Below are 17,834 nucleotides of genomic sequence, written 5' to 3' on the forward strand. Positions count from 1 at the left end.
TTGCCCAGGGCTGTCTTGGGGTCCAGGGGCCCAACAATGTCAATCCCCACCCGGTCAAAGAGGGTACTGACCACGGGAAAAGGTTGGAGGGGAGCCTTCTGCTTCCGCCCGCTTTTCCCACTTGCCTGGCAAGTTTGACAGGTCTTGCAATGGATATCTGTATCCCTTCTCATCTAAGGCCAATAAAAATGGGTGACAAGCCTGTCATAGGTCTTGTCCTGCCCCAGATGTCCAGCTAACGGAACGTCATGAGCCAACCCCAGTAGGAAGGCTCTGAAGCGCTGGGGTACCACCAGCACACGGGCTGACCCAGGCTCAGCAGCCTTAGGCTCGCTATACAGGAGATCGTTCTCCCAGTAGACCAAATGTGACCCTGACTGATCACCTGTTGTCTGGGCTGAGGCCTGCTGCCTCATACCCACAAGAGAAGGGCACACTTTCTGTTCTGCACAAAAGTCTTCCCTGGAGGGACCACCATCCTGCTGCCAGTGGGTCAGCTCGGGCAGGTCTCCCAGTTCAGTAACTTGCTCACCTGTGGGTTCCAGGGCATGCCCCTCAAGGTCTGCCTCCTCCTGGACCACGGGAACTACGGGGGACGGTTTCCCACGCCCCCTGCCTCTTCTCTTCACAGCTGGGTCCTGGGCCATACTTTCAGGCTCCAGAACCCCATCACCACCCTTACTTGCTGTCATGGATCGAGTGGTTGCACACACCCACTCTGGCACACCCAACATTTTCAAATGTGTCTCCCTCTCCACCTTAGCCCAAGGGGAGTCTTCCAAATCATTGCCCAGGAGACAATCAACAGGCATGGCGGGCCTTACAGCAACCCGAAGAGTACCTGAAACTCCCCCCATTTAAAGGAAACCTGAGCTACCTCACACTCTCTCTGGGAGTTGTCAGCAGCTATCACAGGGTAGAATGCGTGGGGAACAACCTGCTCTCTGGACACCAAGTGACACTTGACAGCTGTCACACTCGCTCCGGTGTCTCTGAGAGCTTCCACTCTATGGCCATTAATGGTCACCCACTGCCTATATTTCTTAGTGTTACTAGGCAGAGGGGGTGGAGGGACCATTTCCATGTCTCCTAAAGATACCAGGGACATCTCTGCGGGACCCTCCCCACCATGGGCAACCATCTCCTCCCCTCCCAGGGCTACACTCGCCAACTGACGGGGGCTGCACGGCGTGGTGCACTAGAGTTCTTCAAGGGACACTGGGGATCATAAAAACGGTGTCCCACCTACTTACAAGCGAAGCAGGTCATTGGGCCCCTATGACCAGGTTTACCTGTCGGGGCCTCTGATTTCTTCACCAGGGGAGGCTGGGAACCCTTCCCTTGGTTCCCTGGGGGATTACTTTGGGGCCCTTTCTGGAACTCCCTCTGTTTACCCTTGTCCCCCCCACTCTTCTGCTGGGGACCCTGCCCACCGTTGGCTGAGTCTCCCACTGGACCCTTGTGGACCCTGGTACTAACCCAGCGGTCCGCCTCCTCAGCAAGTTTTCTTGGGTTAGATATCTTGCTATCAATAAGGTGCTGGCGCAGCTCTGGAAAACAGTTATTAGACAAGTGCTCCCAAGAAAACAAATCATAAAGAGCATCATAACTTTCCACTTTGCTGCCCTTTACCCAACCATCCATGGCTCTGCAAAAAAATGACACATATTCAACCCACGTCGTACCAGGCAATTTCATACATTCTCTAAAGGCTTGTTTGTACTTTTCTGGGGTTAGGCCATACCTTAACATTAAAGCATCTTTCATATGAGTATAAGACATCCTATCCTCAACAGGCATGTCTAACAGGGTATCTCTTCCCTCATTCACAAAGCGACCCCACAACCCCGCTCCCCAATCCTTCTCAGGGACCCGGTGGGCCAACAATGCTAACTCATATGCTTTAAACTATTGACCAATATCCTCATTCTTCTGAAAATCTTTGATCACATCTTTAGGAAAATAAAACCTACTTTCTGCAGGCACAGATGGGATGCTGCCACCAGAGGGATTCAATTCTAAATTCTTAGCTTTGAGCTCCATGTCCCTCACCATTTTCTCACGCTCAAAAGCTAACTTTTCTCTTTCAAACTCTAACCTTTTGATCTCCATATCAGCTTCTCTCCTGCCTCTTGCATTCTCTATCTCCAACTGCCCATCTATCTTAAGTTTTGCCATCTCCATGTTGTATGCTCGCTCCTTCGCCCTTTCTTCTCTTTCTTCAGGGGAAAGACCTTTGGAGGAAACACTGCTGCCGGGAGGGGATGTGGGCCCATTCACTGGCACCTCCTCCTCCCCTTCCCCTGTCGGTACCACCACCGGATCAGAGGGATCTCTGGCCTCTAACCAGGCCTCCAATGCTTTGAAATATTCTTCCTTAACTTTGAGGCCTGTTGTAGGAACTTTAAATTGTTTGCAAAAGGATTTCAGCTGCTGTAACTTGTAATCCTTTATCTTACTCCTATCAAACTCCTCCACAACAACAATAGGGGTAGTGACTCCGGCATCACTCATGGTCAAAACTGGCAGTTTCAAAAATCAAGCTTCAGGAAATTGGAGAACAAAAATAGAATCCTACCAAAACAGATTGTGGCTGCGCTATGGTCTGCTTTCACTATGTAGCGCACACTAATCACTGCACATGGGTCATAAATGCAAAGTTCAAATCCCACCGCTGCCACCAATGTTAGAAGCGGTTGTCTCTAGTTGGCAGAGGTATACACTTCTGAAAAATAGGGACACACCTTTTCTAGTCAGGGCAAGGGGATCACACACTTAGATAACCCCTGCTCACCCCCTTGGTAGCTTGGTAAAGCAGACAGGCTTATCTCAGAGGCAGTGCGTTATGCATTTATGACCACATACAGTAATAAAGTGAATGCACTACAAATGGACACGACACAGTAGTATTATAAAAATAAGAATGTTTATATAAGGCTTAGCACAAGACCAAATAACGACAAAAATATACCACAATCTTAATAAATACTCTTGGAAGGAAAAATAATAGTTCAAGCATGGTTTCTTCTTAGCACAAAAGTCTTTAGTAACAAAAGCAACTCTTCTTCTTTAAAACACAGTTCTTGACAACAATGTAACCCACACGGGAGTCACACGACGTCGAGGCAAAGGTAATCCAAAGATTCGGCGTCGACCGCAAGGAGCGCTACGTCGAGCCCGGAGTCGCACAGACCCCCACAACACAGTACCTTGGAAAAGTGAAGCACTCGATGATCAGCGGCGTCGAGATGTCCGGCGTCGCGTCTTCGGCGTCGATCGGGCCTCGGAATCGGGTCGATCTGCAGCGGCGTCGACCGAAGTCAGGCAGGAGCAGCTCTCACGAGATGAAGCAGGATACGGCGTCGTCGTCGATGTCGATGTTGCAAGAGTGAGCAGCGCTCACGGCGTCGAGAGGGCTCGGCGTCGATGCGATCAGCAGCGGCGTCGACACAGGGTCACTTGGAGCTGGAGCCAAACTCGCTACTCACTGGCGTCGCTACCGGCGTCGAAGGTGCGGGACACTGGAGCCGTTACTCACGATGTCGAGCTGGATTCGGCGGCGGCCGTCGGCGTCGAGATTGCTGGATTCTTCAGAGGTGCTGGATTTTCAGGTGCAAGCAACAAGCACTTTCAGCAAATAAATGAAGTCCTTTGGCCCTGTGACTTCAACAGGAGGCTGGCACTCTTCCAACCCTTGGAGATTTTCTTTAGCAAGTTTGAAAGTACACACTCAGTTCCTCTCTCCTGGTTCCTTGGCAAAAATAAAGAAGCAACTGCAGGATTCCCTCAACAAACAGCACTCTGGCAGAAGGGGTAGGCAGTCCTTGGATCAGCAGGCTTCTTGTCCTTGGTTCAGGTTTCCTTGTCAGAAGTGATCTGAATTCTTGGTTCAGGGGTCCTTCTCGTATACCCCTTTTTGGCTTTGATCCCTTTGTCCATGCAGGGGAATTTCCCCCCATCTTGGGTTTGTTGTGGGTGTTGCCAGGCCTAGGCACCTGGCCTATTCACTGTGCAGGGCAGAGGCTTCAGCCGCCCAGCAGGAGCGGAGCCAGCATTGTCACTGGCAGGGGCAGGGCCATCAGTTGCCCGTCAGGAGGTGGGGCCAGGAAAGTCCCTGGCAGGCACAGAGTCATCAGTCGCCTGGCAGGGGGCGGAGCCAGCATTGTATCAGGCAGGGCCGGCTATCAGGAGCTACTCTTCCCCTACTCTCAATGCAAATGCCCCACTCACCCCACACTGACTCATTCAGACCTCTGGAGCCACCCAGCTCCTGTCACACGCACACCAGAACCAGCAGAGACCGGTAGACAGTTAGACAAGAAAATAGCTACTTTCTAAAAGTGCTATTTTCAAACACAGAGTCCAAAAACCATCCACCCAAATGGATGCGTTATTAAATCCTGAGTTCAGGGATACCAAACTCGACATTGCACCATGCTCCCCGAGCCCGCTAGGATTATAGCATTAATAATCCTGGCAGCCCATTCTAACTGATGGAGAGCAGGTTACCTTACAATAGTGAAAAACGAATATGGCTGTAGTTCACTATTAGGACATGCCAACCTTGTCAGGCTTGTCCTACCTTATGCTTACAATGCACCCTGCCCTTGGGCCTACCATAGGGGTGACTAACATGAAGTTAAGGGAAGGTTTAGGGACTGGCAAGTAGGTGTACTTGCGCAGTCTGCGTGACAGTACCAGACTGCACGTAGGTCTAGCAATGGCAGACCTGTAGACATACTTTTACTAGGCCGCTTCTGTGGGTGGCACAACACGTGCTGCAAGCCCACTAGCAACATTTGTATTTACAAGCCCTGGCACTCCTGGTGCACTCTACTAGGGACTGACAGTAAACCAAATAAGCCAAACATGGAATTCAATCAATACATCAATTTCACATAGGGAGCACTTGCACTGTGGCACTGATCAACAGTGGCACAGTGCCCAAAGCAATATACCAGCAAAAACATCGTAAACAGAGGAGGCAAACAGAAAAAATGGAGGAGAGACTCATGCCAATGATGTCAGGTCTAACACGAGTTACTTGCGCTACGTGGATGACGAGCTAGCTTTAGTCGTAAACAAACAATTTTTTTAATTTCAGCGCACAGCGGGAAAACGCGGTAGCGCGGTAGGGGTTAAACAACACAACATAAAGTAATCTCGAACATTTATGTCATTTTTAATTGTATCTGTCACATCAAGGATGAAGACACAAGCTATAAATTTGGTGTGAACGTTATAGTTTGCACATGTAATGAATGGTTTGTGGAGTTAACCATAATGGGTGAAGTTCAGTTTTTTTTTTCGGTTTTAATAAATGACCATAGCTGTGCTTTAACTGTATTTTTATGACTGTGTGAGGTTTACACATATTGTAAAGTATTTTAATCAAGCCACATCATAACTTCGCATTAAGGGGCATATTTATTAATATTGATGAGTCGCAAGGGTGACGCAACAACAAAGTCAGATTTTTAAAGCCACGCAAGGCTGAGTTGCATTACTCTGCCACAGGGAGGCGCTCCATGGGTTGAGGGTGGATGTTCCCACACATCCATCCATGGATGTTGGGGTATTCCCAGATTTATCATTAATGGTAGACCTAGGAATGCATCAAAATACTACGCCTTCCCACATAAGGCGTAACAATGAGAAATAACTTTATTTTACAACTTTTTTCTTCTTTCTATGTGTGCTGCATTCTGCAGTGCACATGGAAAGAGAAGAATGCCTCAGAATATTTGTTTGCGCAGAAAAACAATCCGGCTCACAACTCGGGCACCCTTGTAAAATGGTGCAAGGGTGCCTGCATTGGTACTGGGCAGCCAGGAGTGTGCCAGCGCACAGAAAGCACAGGAATGCGAAATATGATTTTAAATATGATGCATTCTTGCCATTCACCTTTCACACAGCGCAACAATGTGGCTTGCTGCGTTGCACTGTGTGAAAAATGTATACATGTGCCCCATGCTGTATTTTTTCAAAATATGAAAATAAGTGTATTCTTTCGACAGGGTACTGCAACTTCATTACTTTCTTTCGCGCCTATAAATCGTCTTTTGCTTATATTTGTAATGATCATTCTAGGATGGTATTTGCTCAATTGCCAACTTTTTGCACAATTCAGCAATTTCGTATTTTTTACAAATTGTTCTTGTGGAGCTGTAGCTCTGTGTAACTCTTTCGCGGTGTTAACATTTCTGAAAACCAGTGAGACATCTAAATCAAGGAGACACGTCATAAATATTTAAGAGCCATGTACGTGCTGAAAGAAAATATTAAATTACAGTTTCTTCAAGAAATCGGTGACTCATCTCACACGTTGCACTAACCGCTACAGGCTTCTGTGAACGCTGAAGAGAAACTTCTATTATTAGGTTCGAATAAATGTGCATGAAAAGTGTCTCGGAGACTCAAAATAAGTGTGTGGACAGAGACGTTGTGAATTGTTAGAAGAGGAGCACGTAGGTATCTGTTTTCCACACCTGCTGAACATGTCATGTTATTTGTTCTTGTATTTATTGTGTGCGTCAACACTGGTGATAGTAACATGGAAAAGGCGATTTTAAAAACTGTGCAAACATCAATTGAAATGATCAAATGGCTTTACAAGAGGAATTGTAATATATCGTTGTGAAAGGGCTACTTCGGTTACAAAGAATCGCCACGAGGATCCCAACATATTTTCAAAACAACAGCACCATCTAGAGGTAAATGTTTTCAGTTAGTTAGTCGTAGATCTCAGATAGACAACGTCTGAGGCATGCCAGGGTCTCCAACTCATCTTTATGGTTAACGTCCCTGTTGCTTACGTATGACATATTAATTCATCATTATTGTCTCTGTTCGATGAGACAGGACGCTCTCCATTTTTTTTATTCAGGTCTGGCTACTAATAGCGTTAGAAAAAAAACAATAAAAAAAGAGAATGCTTTTGGACATTTATCACCTGTGTACTGTATATCAGCATGTGTATGGGCAGCATTTGCGTTTTACAGCCCAAAACGTGTTTCCATTGCACTGGCGTGATTTGCCATTGCACTATTATTGCTACGAAAACGCCATTTACTCCGTTAGGACGTTGGAGAATTTTGGATACGACTGCGACGAGTAATCATTGCCATAGTCAAACTTGCGTGTGATGTCTTGGGGCCCTAGGCCCCCATGCAATAATAGTAAGGACACGGGCACTGTACTTAGGTGGTAGAACTGGCCCAGGGCACGTGCTCTCAGCCCCTTTTATTATCAGGGTCATCTGTCCTGTGACTCCTGTGCTGGATGGATGTGGGGTGGGGTGTAAGCCAGCCCACAGGGAGTGGCTGGTACACTAAACAACTAGAACAGTGACCAGCTGGTCACTAAATCCCTCCAAAACTTTATTCAAAAATGGAACACCAAATTCCAACCTGTGGAAGAGAATAAGACGATAAATCAGAACTTCCCCTAAGTTCGTTCAGCTGTTTGCAGAAACAAACAATGGTACGACTGCAACTAGGCTCACCAGTTCTGCATGGCACAGTTCAGTGTTTCCGTGCGAGTCTGGTCCCCCTTGGACTCACGCTGTGGAAGTAAACACAAAAGTTACTCTCTGTACAATTTGCTGTAACAGTGCAGGTAGAGTAATATTGAATCACTCATCGGTCCTGGCTGTTGTGGCATCCATACAAGTGCTGCAATACTTCTCTCTACAGAATAGTGGAGTCGTTGCAAAACATCCTCCTCACTAGGATGCCCCTCTAGTAGGTGACCCCCTCTCACGGCATGTCTCGGAGGCCCTCTTCACCAGGCTTCCACTGGACTGAGTGTACTTCACTGTGTCACTCCAACGCCAGTCGCTATGTGTGTGCGGAGGAAGTGCTACGAGTCCCACCTTCAAGTCCCTAGCTCCACCTGAAGTGTAGTTGTTTACTTCTGCCACTTAGCACAAGATCTTCATCTTCCTGGGACCTGCGGAAGGGGGGCTGTAGACTCATCTCTCGTGGCGGGACCCGCTCTCACTGTCGTACCTGAGGCCTTTGCCCTGGGTCGCCACGGTCTGGCGTGGAGTAGTCGGATCCTCCACTTCAGGACGTCCGAGCAGTCTCACCGTTCAGCCTCCCGTGCGACCCCAAAGGTGGATGTCACATTTGGTCCAGGCTGCTCGCTTCTGCAATCACCAGGTTTGCTCGGTGTTTCGAAGACTCATGAATTGCTATTTCTCCAGTTGCCTCTGATATTCTCAAGGTACCGTGCTCCATGCCAGATGTTCTTGCTTTCTATCACCATTGCCTTCACGGGTGCGCGTTGTCAGATCACACACTCCTCTCCACCCTTCTTTTAATTTCTTCGGGGTGGCGTAATGCCACACAGTTTCCTCATTCTTGTTCTTTCGCTTCGCGACGAGGTCCAGTCCCCTCCTCTTTGCACTTCTTAGACCTGGCCTCTCCATGTGATGTGCACTTCACACGGGTCTCCCTGGTCCTGTCCTACCCCTAGGACAATGCATTCTCTTCTTTTGGTGACCAAACCTGTTGTCGCAACCTTCTTTTGTTCATTACTTCTAACTTCAGGTCAATCTCATCAGACCTTTCCACTGACCCCTTCTCGGGTCGCTGCTTCTCCGACCTCTTCTCAGGTCGCTTCGCTAACCTCTTGCAGGTCATCTTCGCTGACCTCTTGCAGGTCATCTCTGCTGACCTCTTACAACCTCTGGCAGGTCTCCTCTCTTGAGGGCGCGCTCCAGGCACCTCAATACCACACCGACGTGTCTTTCTCGTTGCAGCCTCCTCTCTAGCTGGCTTCACAGGATGAGTCACGCCATGTGACTACCTGGGCCCCCTTCCTTGCAGGGTGCTCACTCTCGGGCTCCAACCCATACCGCCCATGTCTGGGGTACATCTTCGGCGCAACATCTTCTCCGTGCGCTCTTTCCTCATCTACTTGCGGTGGCGTCCTTTCGCCAATGGGTGCGCATAAAGCACACCTTCTTCTGTTCTCCAGGGACTTGCTGCTTAGGGCTGTTGTCCTGTACCGCTCCTGCCATCCAAGTTTATTATTCTCTGTTGTCATTACTCCTGCAGTGACCACCCCTGGCCAGTAGGTGTCACTTCAAATCACACAAACCCTGGCAGCCTGTCTTTCAGAGATTTCCCTACAGGCTCACTTGTGGGGGTTTTCCACATCAGCTTAGACAGTTGCACATTTCCCCCCATCAACTTTACTGTGTAGCAGCTGTCCCAGAGCTGCTGTGCATTTCACCTGGCACTGTGATCTTTTCCTCTCTCTTTTCCCATTAGACTGCCTGGATCTGCCTCTCCCTAGGCATTCTAGGTATGCCCTGGCAGTCTTTAAGGTATCCCAGCCATGTTGCAGTGTATTTTGTTTAGCGGGTGTGGTACAGCTAATCAGCCACTAGATAGCAGTGTCACTTTAGTCCCAGGCCAGAACAGCTTCTTTGTTGCTGTGGGCCTCCTTGCTCTCGCCTCCTTCTTTTGCCGGTCTCAACCATCACTAGCTGAAAAAGGTGCCTGACCGGGACTGTCCCTTCTTCACTTCAGGCTGAGGCGGCCTGCAGCACAGCTCCCTGAATTTGCCGGCTCCATTCTTGTGCCCGTTTTCACAGTAGGTGAGTGAAAACGGTGCCCTCATGCCACGGCTGTGGTGCTGAGTTGTGACCTATGCCCAGTCTTGTCTTTCTTCTGTCGCGGGCATCGGTACGACGATTCTAGGGCAGTAGGGACACTTGAGGTTCAGGTAGCTCCAGGCAGCTGCTCCCATTATGCTGTGGGATACGCTGCTTCTCATTTATTCCTGGATCCATGTTCCTTCCTCCTGGGGCTCTCCCATGCCGCTGAACGACTCTGCACACCCGCGGCCTGCAGCTGGACGCTCAAGTGCGCTTTCTCCTCACACAGGCACAGCCACTCACATCAGGGTAGGTGCTTTACTTTCTACTCCTGTCTTCTTTTTCCCACTGCCAATGACCACCGAAACTACCTGACTGTTTCAGGGCCAGAGAAGGCTCATTACTTTCTTGCGCTCATTCGGATACGACGCTGAAGAAATTCTTCTCTGCCGCGGCCACTACTGCCTCTCCGCACATATTTGATCAGGCCTTGCAGTGTCAGCTAATCATCTTCGCCGCTGCTGCATGCTCAGCCCTTCCTGTTTGCTACTGGTTTACCACCTACTTGAAGTAGGTGGTAAGTAATTGTACATACCAGTGCGACTCGCTATTAGGAAGGGACGCCCATGGCATGCCACTTCCTAATAGCAACTTGCAAACCCTGTTTAGCGAGTCAGTAGTAGATTACCGACTCACAAAATAGGGTTTGTACATACTACAACCCTTTATAGAGGTTGCAAATGTCCTAATTTTCCATTTAGGACCGCAAAAAACAGTACTTCATCTGGCACTAAAACAGTAATTCTCCAAACGGCTCAATGACCCAATTCTATTGGCTTGAGAGTTGATTCTGCTCACTTAAAATGGGCAAGCGTGTGTGTAGGTGTTTTGAAATTATGTTGTTTTTCTTTTTACACACAAAAAACAGGGGTTGGGCCAGAGTGCTTGGGTTATTGTTTGATGTGGAATTGCGGACGACTGGAATTTTTTAAGGTCCAGAAGAGGCAAATAATCTAAGGTCTCAGCTTTGTTCAAGGACAATGGCTAAAGCTAGGAAACCGCAGGGATTCTTCCACTGCTACATATCATGGTCAAACTAGGTGGGCACTTACTCACATTGTCAGATCCCCTTTCAGAGGGCCACAGGGCATGCAGGGGCTATTGGGTCCAACCTTGGTCATTGAGACCTTTTAATCCTCATGTATTGGGACCCAAACTACTATGGGTTCCACTCAACTGGCCCAAGTTCTCGTTCTGCACTCTCAGTGGTAGCTGTGGTTGAGCAGTCAAGACTCTTTTGGGAGGGGGGGTGTAGGTCCTGGTCAGTGAACATGACTCATAACTCAATATGCTAATAGTAAAAACAATGAATCAATATCCAGCCAAATACTTGTGTTCATAAGAAAAACTAGCAGTATTTTATTTCTAACTATACACATGTGAAGAAATGCAACAGTGAAATGCAACAACACAATCTCAGTTGATGTAGGGGCTCTAATAGATGTCAGACAAATCCCTGTCCCACCCTCCTTCATATAACATGATCAGAGTTGTTTCCCAATCACTACTAGAGGCTGCATCAGGGAATGCAAACTATTATGCCATACTCAAGAGTTCACCCTTTTGACCCTTTAGGAACTAAGTCAAAAGTGTCTATTGTGTCTCTGTAGCATTAGAAGCAAGTTCCTCTGGGACCCAATTGGCCCAGTTACTCTTTTACCCACTCTGCAGCACATAAGAGTTCAGCAATGCAGGGGCCACCTTAAAATGGGAACCTTTGAGCCTTCCTAAGTTTGGAAAGGTCTGTCCTGTGAGTGGCACAGCCGGATGTCTCTCAGATGTCAGAGTAGCTTCCTTCTCACAAAGTTGCGTAAGTTACTCAATTTGGGTGGGGGGAGGAATCCTTTCTTAAGCCCCTGACTGGGACGAGCATGGGTGTGACACCATCCACAAAATGCCAAGCAGTCCTCAGCATTGCATCAAAACAGTTGCCTTGCAGTGCGGGTCCAACCCGCAGAACCTGAACTCAGTCTCTCCTTCAGGCTACGGCCCGAATCCTTTGGCAATTTTGGGTCTGGCAGCCCGAGCTGGCATACAGGGTAGCAGTGGTACAGGGTTATCCAGGCACAGTCTCTCCCAGCACACAGTCCCCAGCCCATACATTCACAAGTCTTGGTCCTCCTTGTAGCAGCAACTTTAGCGGTGGACCCTCTGAAATGAGGGGTCACCACAGTGTAGCAGTATAGGCGTAACAAGACCTGAATGGCACTCTACACACTTCACTCTTTGGTGGCCTTCTCCTGTCAGTGCTCAATCGGATCCTCACACCTCGTACACAGAGTCCTCATAGTAAGGCTCCCTGATGGACCTTGCTTCCTCCAACGCTCTTCTCTTCCTCACAGGGCATACTCGTCTTGGCAATCAAGCAGGCCCTGGTGCTCCAGACTCTATAGCAGGTGGTCTTAGTTACCCTGGATGAGGTTCCCTCAACCAACATGGAGACTAGCAGGCCTTAGACCCCAGTCCTGCCCACAGACAACAGTCTTGCAGAGCTTCTGCTTCTCACACAGCTGTCTGACTGCTTGGCAGATTAAACATTTTTGGGGACTCAAATGCCCTTTCTTATAGTCCTTTTCCAGACACCAATTGAGATTTAGCTGTCTAGATCTTTGAAGTTTTTTGGGAGGGTTCTGCTTCTTTTGAAGTGGGCACTTCTCCTTTTCATCTTCCTACATGAAATATGTCTCTCACAGCAGGCATGACTCCGAAGCTGATTCTCCACAACACAGTTCATGAGAGTGACCAAAGTTCACACCCATATGTCAGTCACAGTAATATGTTCATCAAAAGGTTTAGCCCAGACCTCCATCCCTACTCTTTATGATTCTCTTAGCAGCCACTGAGATGTTTCCAGGCCCTATCCTTGTGATCTTTCTCTGAATCAATGAGCAGTGTTTTGATTTGCAAAGGGAGTTTCTTACATTTCCCTCATGTGTGTAGCTCAAAGGAATTAAGTAATTCGCAAATCCATTTGAGGGGATTTCCCTCTTCCTCATGCTTTTACCAGGCAGGCCTAAGCTTCCCAAAATGGGAATCAGGGTCCTCCATACAATAGACCATTACCGGCACACTCACTCTGTGTAATTTCACAGCAAACTTTCAGTCCCATACTGTTCCTCACATGTACATATCCATTCAGCCCACACACTCAGTTGCACGCACTGCTCAGCACTGAAGCTTTTCTATCCTAAGCCAGGGTATGTTAATTCAAAACACTTGCAGTGCCAACGAATGCATTCACTATGTGAGTGCTACACAGCACTTAACCCTTCATATTGTACTCCACGCAAGCACACATACATTCAGTACTGCTTTATCAACACATGAAATGCACAGCACTTCATCTCTCAAGTAATATATTCTTCTCTGCATACATACACCCAGCACATGTACTAACCACACATGTACTGCACAGTACTCCTCAATCCTTGTAGTGTACATTTCCCTTGCACACAACAACTAATTAAGCACGTGGCAGCAGAACTTTTAAAAAGGTGAGTGAACCTGTAGGCCTCCCTCCAGTGACAGAGGGTAAAAAGGTCAGGTTCACTACTACTGATCACTAAACAGTATGCTGTCATCACCACGCTCGTCCTGCTTGGCTCCTGGTGAAGGCAGTAGCCTTCCACCACTACAAGGGCTCCCCTCATGGACCAACAAGACTTTAATCCATGAGACAGGCCTATGTCATGAAGCACATGCATGATCTGTATTCACCTAAAACTAGCATTACGGATTCAGACAACAGTACAGTTGACACACAGGGCAGGAGTATTTGTCTTTACCACACACAGGACCTTTGAGTCCCAACACACATGCATATGTCAGTTAAGGAGGTTTAGCCTCCCTAATCCCATGCCATTTAAGGTATCTTGTATCTTGTTTTTTGTAGTATTGTTGTAAGTGTACATTTATAAGGTTAGTGCCAGCACCTGGATACGCTCATTGGTGTCGAGAAGTGCTCTACAAATCTACTGATAGATTCATTGAGGCATCCTCACATCTTATACTGCATCCCTTGCTCTGTATTCTTCTGAATACTGTTTTCTTTCTTATGCTTATTTGACATACGTCCCACATTATACCTTCTCATACAGCGATTTACTTGATGATGTGATTTGTGATGTCAAATGTGATCTTAACAGTCATGCCATGAACGACTTCACTTGAGATATGATCAATGATGTCATGTATTAGGTTCTGAGCAATATATGGCAATGGTAGGAGTTGAGGTTTGCTCAGCTAACCAAAGTTGGCCAGTTTCAGTGGATTTTACATTTTGTAACAGTAATGTCAATTTAAAGTTTTTCTCCAGGGAATATGAATATGATCTTGGCCTCCAGCCCAACGCAAGGGTGCAGGACCTGAAAATATGGTAGATGCCAGACAGGAGGCCAAAATGCAACCTTGGAAGGAGGAGCTTCGCGTGCATCCAAGATGGTCGCATGAGCACAGAGCTCCCAGGACCCTCGCCGCCCTTCGCAACTATCCTGACATATATCCTGATTTCGCAGATGGGCTTTTGAAGATGTGCTTTGGCTGATCTCAATATTCTTTTTAAAATTTCATTCGGACGTCGGGAACCGCTGCTACATCGACTTTAACTTCTGCGGCCTGCCCCGGGACTTGGCCGGGGGCTCGATTCGCCAGCAAGCCGTGGAGTAGTTGAACAACATCGGCCGGAGGGATCTCCCCCAGACGGCCTCATCCCAACTTTCGGTTTCGTTTTCCTACTCCGGGCCGCGTTCGATTGGAGAACGACTCATATCCATCCTTGGTCTGGCTTGGCTTGCCCTTTCACTGAGTGTTTCCTCTGTGAGCATTTTGCCTTCGATCTCCCTGGCATTTATCTCACTTCGACTCACTTTTATTTACTTTTGGCCTCGCCATCACCGGCCATTTTCACCAGGTCTCGCGGGCCCCTTCGGGGCACCTTTTTCAATATGGCCACCAGACCTGACCCTGAAAAGCGCAAGACTAAAACACCTCTCCGAGGGGGATAGATTCAAACTAATGTTATGGATCGTTATACCCTGCCTAAGGGGTCACCCGGTGGCACCGGCCGCACTCCTGAGGATCCGAGTGCTGAATCAGCCGCTTCTTCTGAACTTTCCCTTCAGGATGTCATGAGCGCTATCGCCGGTGTGAAGGCTTCAATGGGTCAGCAATACAAGGCCCTTGCATCAAAGATCGATACGGTGGCCATCGACGTTACTCTGATCAGAGCGGATCTGGCGAAAACAAATGAGAGGGTCAAGTCTCTGGATTTGAAGACATCCAGCCTGACCACTGACGTCTCCGACATACAGACTGAAGTCGGCAACCTACGCGCCTCGAACGACTTGATGGCACACCGGCTCGAGGATTTTGAAAACAGGGCATGGCGTAATAATGTACGCATTATTGGAGTTCCTGAGAACCTTGAATACGCTTCCGTAGATCTCCTGGCGGAAGATCTTGTTTTAAATCATCTTGCCCCTTCCGGGCTCAGCAAATTCTTCGCCGTTGAGAGGGCGCATCGAATTCCGGGTGGAAGACCAAAAGTAGGTGCCCCCCCGAGGCCTATCATTGCAAGACTTTTTCACTTTCGTGACAGAGACGCTATCCTGCAGGCCTCTCGGGTGAGCGGCCCGGTGAAGTTTGAGAACACATCTGTCTCTTTCTACCCTGACTTTACCCAGTTGGTTCAAAGGCAGAGAATGGGTTTTCAGGGTGTTAAACGGAGGTTGCGTGACTTGGGTCTCATGTATGCCATGCTCTTCCCAACTAGAATTCGTATCGAATATCAGGATCGGACAATTTTCTTCGATCGCCCGGAGAATGTCAGTGACTGGCTTGACTCTTTACCTAAAAGGGACAATCGATCCGAGCACTCTGGAGGTGCGGAGGGTGGCTTGCCGGATCAGGAGTGACACTGTGGTTCCTGATGTCTGAACTTTTCATTAGTACTTCAGCTGAGTTTAATATTTTGGTCTTCTTTTGTCCTGTTGTATTGAGCCGGGGTGGCGGGGGGGGGGGGTAAATCAGGGCTCTTTCCTCCTCCTGGGTTTCTTTGTTTAGATTAGTTTAATGGCTGGGCGACAGGCACACTGCAAGTTGGGGTGGCTATTGAGTCTTACGCAGGGGTGCAGGGTGGGGGGAGTTGTAACGGGTTCCTGTTGGGGAGTGGTGGGGGGTGTTTGTTTGTTTGTTTGTTTTCGCAAGGCATCACATTGTACTCTTTATTAATTCGATTTATGTGCTCTGTGTGGAGTGTGCTCTGTAGTCTTCTCGGGAATGGGGGGTAGTGAGTTGAGATTGTTGTCCTGGAATGTCAATGGATTGGGGGACAAGATAAAACGGGGGGTTGTGCTGCAGTATTTGAGACGCCATGCTCCTGATTTTGTGCTCCTGCAAGAGACACACTTAATTGGTAACGTTTGCCAAGCCATGAATAGACAAGGGTACCGCTTGGCTGCTCATTCCGGATTCACTTCAGGCTCTAGGGGGGTGGGTATTCTGGTCCGCGCTTCCCTTCCCTTTGAGATTGATGATGTAATACTTGATGATAGGCGGCGCTACGCCGTGCTCACAGGTAGATGGGAGGGGAAGACGCTCTCTATACTCTCTATTTATGTCCCCCCTGGCCTACAGACTCTCACTTTTGCTGATGTTGGACGGGTGGTTCTGGGGCTTCCTGAAGGTCTCCTCATCTTGGGTGGGGACTTTAACTCTGTTGTTTCTGGAACTTCGGATCTCTACCCTCCCAGAGATTTGACCAGCTCTCAGTGATGGATGAGTGGGTTTCTAGACACTTTCGGACTGGTGGATAGTTGGAGGTTGATGCACCCCGTACAGTTACAATTTACCTTCCATTCAGGTGTCCATGGGAGCCTCTCCAGGCTCGATTATTTACTACTCCCGGTGGCCCAGTCCTCCTCTATCAGGGAAGTTCGGCACCTCCCCAGGGGCATTTCAGATCATTCCCCATTATGGCTTTGTGTGGAAGCTGGAGTGCGCAGCGAGGGAAGGATCGCTCCCATTAACCCTTGGTATCTCCGGAATCCTAAAATTCGCTTGGAGCTGATAAAATCCATTGATCATTATTTCCTCGATAATGTGGGATCTGTTTCCTCATCTGTGTCATTGTGGGAGGCTTTTAAGACTGTCATACGTGGACATTCATTGTCGTTAATTACTGGCGCCAAGAAGGCTAAATGTGAGGAACTGGTCCGCATTGAAGCTGAAATAACTGTGCTCGAGAGTGCCCTTGAGGCGGGTGTCACCCGTGCTAAACTTCACTCCCTCAGCCTGAAACAATCTGAATATAAAGCCCTGGTGACCGACGCTGCTAAGGTTATGAACAGAGAGCAACAGGGTAGGCTGTATGATGTGGGTGACAAGGCTGGTAAACTGCTTGCTTAGCTGGATAAGAAATAGAGAGCGAGTCGTGTGGTTCCTATGAATGAAAGGTTGGATGGAGTATGTGTGACTGACCCGACTGGTATCATTGATTGTTTTGTGGATCATTTCCGTACTGTGTATTCTCCAGTTTGTGATAGGGATGAGGATGATTCTCATTTGTTACTGCGTGACATTGCATTGCCCTGTCTCTCTGATGTGGATATGGAGTTCATGGACGCACCGCTTTCGATAGACGAGATAGCGGTTGCCATCCGCTCCCTTCGCTCTGGTAAGGCTATGGGCCCCAATGGCTTGCCTATTGAATTGTATAAATTGCGGCCCGACAAACTGGCGCCCTATCTGAGGGAGATGTTCCTTGAGGCACTGGAGTCTGGTTCCCTCCCTGCTGAGCAACGGCTGGCCTCCATCGTGGTAATACACAAGAAGGGTAAGCCGCGAGACCGTTGCGCCTCTTATAGGCCCATCTCCCTTTTAAATGCCGAACCCAAAATTTTAGCCAAATTTTTGGCTAACCGCTTGGTTAAAGTGATCGGTGACTTGATCCATCCGGATCAATCCGGTTTTATCCAGCATCGCAATACTGCCCTTAACCTCTGACGACTTCATGGAGTTCTCGCGAGAGCCGCGACCCTTTCTGAGCAGGCCATTTTGGCTTCTTTGGATGCCACCATGGCCTTTGATACTATCGAATGGCCTTATCTCTGGGCGGCCCTCGCCAAATTTGGTTTCGGCCCTGCATTCATCGCATGGGTGAAACTTCTCT

The sequence above is a fragment of the Lissotriton helveticus genome, chromosome 5_1, assembly GCF_964261635.1.
Source record: "Lissotriton helveticus chromosome 5_1, aLisHel1.1, whole genome shotgun sequence".
Lineage (NCBI taxonomy): Eukaryota > Metazoa > Chordata > Amphibia > Caudata > Salamandridae > Lissotriton > Lissotriton helveticus.